The sequence below is a fragment of the Phacochoerus africanus genome, chromosome 13 (assembly GCF_016906955.1).
Source record: "Phacochoerus africanus isolate WHEZ1 chromosome 13, ROS_Pafr_v1, whole genome shotgun sequence".
Lineage (NCBI taxonomy): Eukaryota > Metazoa > Chordata > Mammalia > Artiodactyla > Suidae > Phacochoerus > Phacochoerus africanus.
This window is the reverse complement of record NC_062556.1, coordinates 20,060,372-20,069,644: the sequence shown is the minus strand read 5'-3', so window position 1 is coordinate 20,069,644 and position 9,273 is coordinate 20,060,372. Positions and strand designations below refer to the sequence as shown.

The following is a 9,273-nucleotide window of genomic DNA, read 5'->3' as shown; positions in this document are numbered from 1 at the left end:
CACTCAAGTGTTCTCACCTAAGAAGTAAATAAATGAGATGATGAGTTGTGTTAATTAACTGATTGTGAAATTCTTTCACAAGTTTAAAGTATATTAAATCATCACATTGTACCCTTAAAATACATCATAGTTTTGTCTATTACACTTCAGTGAAGCTGAAAAAAAGAGAGAGAGAAAGAAAGGGAGGCACAGAGACATCAAGAAACTTGCCCAAGTTCACAGAGCTGGTAAACTCAGCCAAAAGTTGCAGTCTAAAGTTTGCTTTTGCAAGCATTCTACTGCATTATCTCAAAAAAAAAAAAAAAAAAAAAAAGGTAGAGTTGTCCTTTCTAGGAGCAAGGAGGAAGCTCAAGCCAGTGATTCTGAATCAACTGGCTACCAAATTTGTATAGAAGCAAGAGGTGTGGTACACCACTTCAGGCAGGGATCTGCTGAGGGTATATGTCACCCATGTTTTTTAGATAGATTAACCAATCTCACACACCTATGCACCTGTATTTTAAAGTATATGTAGATGCTGTTGTGATTACTAAAATGTAAATTCTTGCATTAAAGTCATATTTTAGTTCACAAACCTCTAGAGAGCAAAGACTATGTTTATTCAGTTCCCTGCCTATCACATAATATAAGCATTTTATACAAAAACATGTTGAGTGGAAATCTGATATAGATGAGCTGTCCTTAAAGGGGGGGGGGGGCCTACTAAAAAAGTTATAATTTTCAGAGGAATAATTTTTTTATTTTAAGAAAAGATTCTCATAATTCCAAAGTTTGGAAACAACTGACTAAGAATCTAACTTTTTGTTTGGGTTAAATCTTTCTCAATCATCTATTGCCAAACAGACGACATTGGGTGTACCTGCTGGTAATACAGTCCCAGTACTGAATATGAAATCAAAGTGGAACTGCTCTTTATATCCTTTTCTCTTTGTATAAACACCACTGAGCTCATGGTAAAATGTTACAGACCCAGTGGGCATTAGAAAAGGTTAATCGGATGCTGACCTTGGCTTTGCTACTGAGGTACAGCCCAGACATCTGTGTGTGTGTTAGAGTTCTCCTCCATGAAAAATGGAAATGCTAATCTGGATGTTGGTAGAACGTGAAGGCATTTTTATGAAGCAAACATCTACATAACAAGCCATGACTGTTGTGTGTACCTTTGGAGTGAAACATGAAATATATACACACACACACATTCACATATATATATAATATAAATATATATAATATATATAAAACCGGTCTCAGTCCCCAATATGACAAATTGGAAGAGACCCTAAAGGAGACTCCTCAGCTGAACACCAACAGAGACTTTTTCTCCTGCCTATTTCTGTCTATTTTCTCCCTAAGTACAGTTATCTCAGGTGGAAATAGCATCAGTATGAACTTGACGTTGTCCTATTAAGTCAGCAAAGTGCTTAGGGAGGAAACCACATACAACAGTATCAGTAAGTATATGAAAGAGGAAACATTTCAAGAATCTCCTTGTCAAACAGTAAGTCATTACTTGAGTCAGAATTAGTTAAAACACTGCAGGTTCTCCATGTCATACGCATTTGGTCACCTTCCGCTCAGGGTCCAGATGCTCTGACACTCAGCACAGAAGCAAATGGACATAGAGGAGCCCTGTGAGTTAACATTGAACTGGGGCTGCCTGTCATTGGAAAGGGCCTCCCTAAACAAGGAACTTAAACCTTACTTTAGAGTTCTAAACAGAGGGAATTAAATAAAAGCCAACTAATTTATTCCCTAAGGGTATTTTAATTTAAAAGATTACTACCACAACCAGAGAAATGTTGAGATATGTATACTTAGCACTAATAATATTTTGCATTTTGGGGGGTTGAGAATTTTAGTATCTCTAAGGAAAAATTTCATAAACAAGTAAATTATGGTATCACTCAATCAGCAGGGCACATTATTTTCTTTCATCTTTAATGTCATCCTTATTTCAAAGAGGCCCAGGTGAATTTATGATGAGAATTCATAGTCACCAACTGTTTTTTTTTTTCAGCTGGCATTACTTCATTTTTTTTTCCTAACTAAAGAACATTTGATTTCAAATTTTCATTTTAAATTAAGAGAAAGTGATTATGGTAAGGTTACATGTCTCACACATATGAGAAACAAACCTACTTAGCATAAAGTGAACAATTTTGGAATTCTAAATGTGAAGTAAAAGTCAAAAGGTTCTTAACTCATCCAGTACCTCTAAGGTGCAGTCATATCCCTCTAAGGCAGAGAGAATCTCCTGTCAAGAGGTCATATCTCTATTTCTTAAGATATAGGTAGTAACACAGTCCCGTAAGAGTTCTTTCTCATATGGTACATATACACAATGGAGTACTACTCAGCCATAAAAAGAATGAAATAATGCCATTTGAAGCAACATGGACACAACTAGAGATTCTCATATTGGTAAAGTAAGTCAGACAGAGAAAGACAAATATCATTTATGTGTGGAAACTAATAAAAATGATACAAAAGAACATTATTCGCAAAACAGAAACAGACCCAAAGATTTCAAAACCAAACATATGGTTACCAAAAGAGAAATACTGGGGGGACAGATAAATGGGGTGGCTGGGATTGGCATATATATATACTACTATATACAAAATTCATAAGTAACAAGGACCTACTGTATAGCACAGGGAAATCTATTCAATAATTTATTTAATACTGTGTGATAGCCTATATAGGGAAAGAATCTGAAAAGTGTGTGTGTATGTGTGTATGTGTATAATCAATTTATTCTAAAAAACAAAGTTCATTCTGGCTCTAAGATACTTAGAGTTCACAGACCCCAAATAGCTTCTCTCAGATGGTAAATGGCATTAAAATGCCAACTACTCTGTTTGGTAGTTTCTTTGTTCCGGGGGGGTACTTGAAGCATGTTAGTGTGTATAGAGGATGTAAATCAGGGACACAACTTAATAAATGAGAGTCTGTAGTTCAAATACTTTTAAGTGCCTTGGGAAATAGCTACTTGGAAAGATTTAAGAAACATCAGAACTTATTTGGACAAGTTCATTTACTCTGTCCTTGGCTTGGTAATTATGGTAACGGGAACAGAGAAAGAGAGAGGGATACTTATTTTTCAGGAGGATTCAAACACACACAGAGATTCTGGGTTTGTAAACAACAGTCATTTGTACCACTAAGATGAGGGAGCAGATAGGGTGACCTATGCTTAGAGGATTGTGGCGTATCTGTGAAGAGAAGCAGGGCTGAGAACAGTGGTTCAAGGTATTCCTTATTTCCCACCAAGTCCTCGGTAGTGATTCTCTTCATGGTGCCCAGCTGGGATGCCCAAGGTCCTTCCAAAAAGTTGCCTTTTTTCAGCATTAACTTACGTTAACATTATGTTAACTTATGTTACAGTTTGGCCTGAAATCCCTCACAATCAAGAGGGTCTTAATGAATCATCCTCATCAGAATTAGAAGCAGTAAGAGACAACAGGGAAGTAACTTGCTGAGAAATACATCAATGACAAGAGTAGGTACCTCTCACTCCTACTGTCTTCTACCAGTGACTTGTTCTTAGTGGTATAAAGAAAAACTGCTTTACTACTACTATTATTATGATGATTATTAATTAGCATTTCCCCACTATTTTCAATATTCTGTTATTACAATTCTTTATCATAAAGCACTTTGAAACTTTTCTCAAGGAACTTCGGTTTTATTTAATATTAAATAGAATGTGTAAAATCTGCTGTTGTTTCAGTAAACATGGCTATTAGAAGGATGGAATCCAATGTTAGGTATAGGGCTAAAAAATGCATCAAATTTCTTGAAAAGGGAACATTGAGGGGAGGGATAAATTAGGATTTGGGGATGAACAAACACACACTACTGTGTATAATATAGATAAGTAACAAGAACCTACTGCATAGCACAGGGAAATCTACTCAAAACTCTGTAATAACCTATTTGGGGAAAGAATTTGCAAATGAATGGATATGTGTATATGTATAACTGATTCATTCTGCAGTACACCTGAAACACAACATTGTGAGTCAATTATACTCCACTAAAAATTTTTTTAAAATATTTTTTAAGGTAATCCTCAAACAAGGAAAACACAGAGATGTAACTGAGGTACTAACCTCTTCATTTTCTAACTCTTCTCCCCCACTCACCCTGCCTCCTCATTTATCCTACCCATCGCCAAGACCTCCTCCCTCTGGGTGGATTCTTTTTCTACTAATCATCTGATTTTTGAAGGAAGCATGTAAAAGAGTGAATGAAGAAGGGGTTAACTGGAGGACCACACAAATAACCTCTGGTGGGTAGGCTGACACTGTTACAGCCACATCATTCTTGCTAAAAAACACTTCACCTTACTAAGATTGGTTTACAGGAGATGTCTAAGATAAGGCAGAAGAAAAATTTGAAGAGGCAGTGACTCAGAAATCTCCTTAGTATGATGAGAGGGACATTTCTGAAGTCACGATTTAAATACAGGAAATAAAAAGCCAGAGGAAATCAGTTTAAAGATGATGACCCATGAAAGCTGCAAATGGTATGAAACACCCCACTTCAATCACCATTGAATGTCCAGCTACACAAAGCAAGTTGGAAAGGGAACAAAGGTCATGAACTTGCATCACATTCAGTGCAATGACAAGTGAGTGAAAAAAATCAATCAATCAACTTCCCCTTGCTCCTTTCCCATCACCTGACTCCCAGATTAAGTCTTTTGGGAGAGTTAGGGTAATATCAAGAGTCTGTAATTGTTCTTCCTTTGCTGCTGTTATTGCAACCACACCATAGTTTCCAAAATACTATCCTATGTGTGTTTATATTCAACAACTCGTCCCTTGGCAAAATGGCTCTTTCAGTCAAGCACAAGATTTTATTTGCCAGGTACGTTACGTGGCTCCATCAAGGATTCTTAATTCGAATATATTCTCAATTAATGTTCGGATAGACCACATATGTTGAAGAGCTATCTGACAGTTGGCATTTGGATATTGTAGACCATTTCCACAGGTATGCCTCAATTGTGACAGTATTTTTCAACGTTGTTAGACTTAATGAAATTCATGTTACATATTCATGAGTCATCAAGCTGTCTCCTGACCTCTTGATTAAATTTTTCCTCAACTGGTCTAAACACCAGGATGTCTGTTAAGTATGTTTATCTTCTCTTTATTTAAGCCAGCATTTCTTACAGTAAAGTATTGCATTTGGAATGTTTCTCTTGACCCTCTAGTGTCTTTTCTCTAAATTACAAACAACTTGCTAATGTTGGCTGGAAAAAATTAATTGGAAGGTAAAAGAGGCACTCTTAAAATAATACAAGAGCCCTACACTGTTTATACACTTTTAAAAAGGAATTGCCATAGAATAAGTCCAGTTGAGATTCAAATTTAATTTCAGAACTGTCATTCCTTAGACTTAACGAATCTTGTTAATAAAATAATGATGAAGTTGATTAAAATCAACTAATTAATGGCTGTTCTTTGTTAACTAAAGGTTCTGGGCTAGGCAACAAGATACCAAATGAATAAACTGCTATTTTTTGTGCACAAATAGCTCATAATTTTGTTGAAAAAAGAGGGATATAGGCAATTATCATACATTAGATTATGATAAATATGAAATAGGGGCATAAACACCAAGCCATGGAGACTCAAAGGGAAGAGAAAGCAATACAGAGGTCTTTGTAGAGTATGTGAACTATAACTGAGTCCTGAAGGCTAGGTTGAGTTACTGGATGGGTGGAGAGTATATTCTTCTTTGGAGAAAGAGCAGGAGCACAGGCTTCGATATCTGAAACTACACAGAGTATTTGAGAAATGGCATAGTTTGGGACAAATAGAAGGTGGTGTTGAGGGTTAGAAAAGTCATTTGGGTGCAGATTATAAAAGATCTTGACTACCAATATGAATGGACAGCCTTTAAGATAGTCTTAGGGGCTTTTTCAGCAAAGGAGCTCCATCATCTCAACCATGCTTTTCAAAAGAACCAGGGGCAGTGTGGCATGTACACAGGAAAGGGAGGGGGCTATTTTGACCTTTGCCCAAATCATAAAGCTTTGAGAAATTATTTTTATTATGAATCATGTTTTCCAAAATGGCCCTGAAGTTAGGAGGCATGTCATCTGCAAACACAAAAACATCCCATCTGAGGATAGACCTTTCAGTGTTCCTGCCACACAAAAGGGCCTGTGTTGTGGTCTAGTAGGGTGACCATAATCCTGGAAATCAGGTGCTTGTTCATTCTGGGATGCTTAGCACCACATATAAAGTCCAAATGATTGCCCAATGACAGGTAAAGCCAGTGTTCTAAACTTGATAAAGAATAGCAAAATAAGACAACAACATAAAATTCCATATGGGCGGTTGACTGAGTAAGTGAAGACAGCAAAATGGTTTTATTTAGGAAGAGCGAAGGTCCTAATGGCCTGGGCCAGAGACTGATAAGTGACGTTTTGGGGTCCAAAAATCGGAGAGCATTGGTCATCATCGAGCTGAGAACCGAGGAGGTATGCTGTGACAGCAGGCTTAACTCTCCCTGGGGTCTAGGGATGGTGACATCATCCAGCACAGTTCAGACTCAGTAGTTTCAAATTAGCACAAAATCTCCTTCTGCAAAAGTATAAAGAGCCTGTGGGACTTTGACTTTCATTTAGTTAGCTCCTACTTGTATGCCAGGCACTTTGCTAGGTACTGGGGATAAAAATCTGGCCCTATTAGAGCCTCTATCTCAAGAAACTTCAGCGAGTATGATCCCATATACTTGTTTAGGTTACAAGTGGAAAATATGTATTTTTTTAAAAAAATGTGAGATTGCTTGGCCCAATACAAGAGGTACTGGGTTGTGACCACTAACCCATGTCTTCACATCCTATGATGGGAAACATGGCTACTTGGGTCCAAGTTGATGTTTTGGGGCAGCCTTCCCAAATTTCCTTGAGCCCTTGATAAGGCACAGTAGTATCCAAGCCACTCAGCTCCTCCAAGGACATGTTCCCCCCCCTCCCCCCCATGGCTCAGTTGTCCTCTGAGCCTTCTTACCAAAATTTTCCCATCCGACTGGTTTTGTGACCACTGTCATCAATAAAAGCGTGAGAGGAGTGGTCTCAGTGGAAGAAAATATTGCAGAGATGGATAACCAGAGGCCAAGAAGAGACCTTTGAGGAATGGCCACTTTCAGCACAAAGAGTAGATTGTAGAACTATCAGTAAGCTTTGAAGAAGAATTAGTGAAGATCCCCCTCCGTGGAAGCCAGAACCTTCAGCACGTAAAGATTTATGTTAGGCTACGACTAAAACTGTAATAAGTGCTTTTCTTTTTACGTCCATTTACTGTACTTGAAGTTTGCCCAACTCGGAGGTGTCTGCGTGTTGACTGATTATTTGGCTCTATTTCAGATGCAGCTCATACTTGCAGCACATCTATTCTATTCCAGGTACTTTTTCACACTTTCTAAAGAACCTTCTAAAACCAGGCTTTACTTGAAATGATATCCGAATGTTACCTTGTTCACCTCTTTTGTGTGTGTCCTGCTCCTCAGAGAACCACTCCCACCTTTCTCCCGATAGAGCCACCAAGACGGTAAGGATCTGCTGAAACCACGGAGAGCTCTGCAAGGAGTCAAGACATCATATTTTCTCATTAACTGCACTCAGCAAAGTGAGCCACATCTCCGTGTCACTTGTAAGAGTAAACCCAGTCAGGGCCCTCTGGGGACCCTGGGCACAAAAGCCTTGCTATGTCCCTCATTTCTTGTTTCTAGGAAACACGCCTTATTCAGCTTCCAGGACCTTCCCTGATTTTCAAAGGGCAGCTTCAAATGGTTGCTAATCAGGGAAGGGAGGGGATGCAGAGACAAGGGAGGAGCAGTCAAGAAACACTAGTGTAGCCTTGGGGGCAGGGTTCTGGTTCCTCTTCAAGGGATACACTTAACAATTATCTTTGAGTTCTTTTGCAGAACTAAAAACTCCCAACAAATGGAAGATGTTAACTACTTGATGAAGCATTCTTCATTCTGGAAAGAAAGTCACAATGCAAGCATCTTAACCTGTTTCAGGACCGCCTGATGCTAGCAATGCAGAAGAACACAGGTTTGCACCTGCCCTGATCCTTATCTGTGGCCCAACTTTCCACTCCCAGACTATAAAACCTCTTTCTTCTTCTCTCCCAAAGGAAGGTACAGTCTTTAGGGCATTCGCCTGCTGTGGCCTCCTTTGCCTGGCAAAGCAATCAAAGCTACTCCTTTCTCCTTCGCCCCAAACTCTGTCTCTGTGTTTCTATGCGGCACGAGTGGACAGAGACCAAGTTTCGGCAACAAATAGGTTTCTAGATTCCTGGCTTTGCCAGTAATTAAATAGACTTACAGAAGGAAATGAGAAAGTTCTAGGTGACATTGGGAAAAGCACTGTTGTGGTTACGTTACAATGAAGCCTATCTTGCCAGAGGACTAACCATGAAACCTATACCAGCACCAGTAACAGCAACAGGCAAAGGAAAAGATCTGTTTATTCTCTCTCTTTATCTCTGGGAGAAACAGAAGTATGAAGCCTGCTTAAGGCACTTATATAAATACCTTTAATTTGCACTGCTTAAGAACTTCAAGTCTCTGGGGAAAAAAGGGTTGAGAAAAAAACATTTGACTGGAGATGCCCATACATGTGCCATAGGTGAATTCTGAAGAATTTTTTTGTTTCTTTTTCCTATGAAAATGGGATACTTTTAATCCATTTTGTATCTCAGGGCACAGCACCTTTATCATTAGATTTACTTTCTTGGCCAAGAAATTGAGGCCTATGGAGCTTTGTTGGAGATTTCAGCTCCCAGTAGAATCAGGTGAGGGATTACAACTTTGAGCTCTTAATTCTTAGTTCTGGGCAAAAGTATCAGAGCTTATGTTTGCTTCTCAAATCAGACAAAGAATCCTCTTTTGCGTTCTCTCAAATTGCCAGCTTCCGTCACCAAAAAAACACTAACGGGAATTTCTTCCCCAATCTGAATCTCTTTTCACAGAGCATTAAAAGAGTAGTCATCCAGGACCCTGAAGAATATCTAACCAAACCGTTTGAGAAGAAAACTGTTTTCCCCTGGCTCTGTGCTCACTCAATTTACATGTAGGCCAGTGGTCACAGTGAAAAGCCAGATACCCTCTTTCAGGTCATTCACAAATCAAACAGAAGAAAATGAGAGAGAGAAAAGATTTATGAATAAACTTGAACATAGAAAATAAGGGAGAAAACTAAGGATTCAAAAACCTGGTTCATTGAAAAGATCTGTAATCTTGATG

General features: G+C 38.6%; 1 long non-coding RNA gene across 1 annotated transcript; it reads left to right on the top strand.

Annotated features, from left to right (window-relative positions):
* Positions 1-3,395: 3,395 nt before the first annotated feature.
* LOC125113605 (uncharacterized) lies at positions 3,396-7,910 on the top strand. Its single transcript, XR_007131514.1, has 3 exons — positions 3,396-3,502; positions 7,388-7,425; positions 7,531-7,910. It is a non-coding gene; the product is annotated as an uncharacterized LOC125113605 (long non-coding RNA).
* The last annotated feature ends 1,363 nt before the right edge of the window (positions 7,911-9,273 follow it).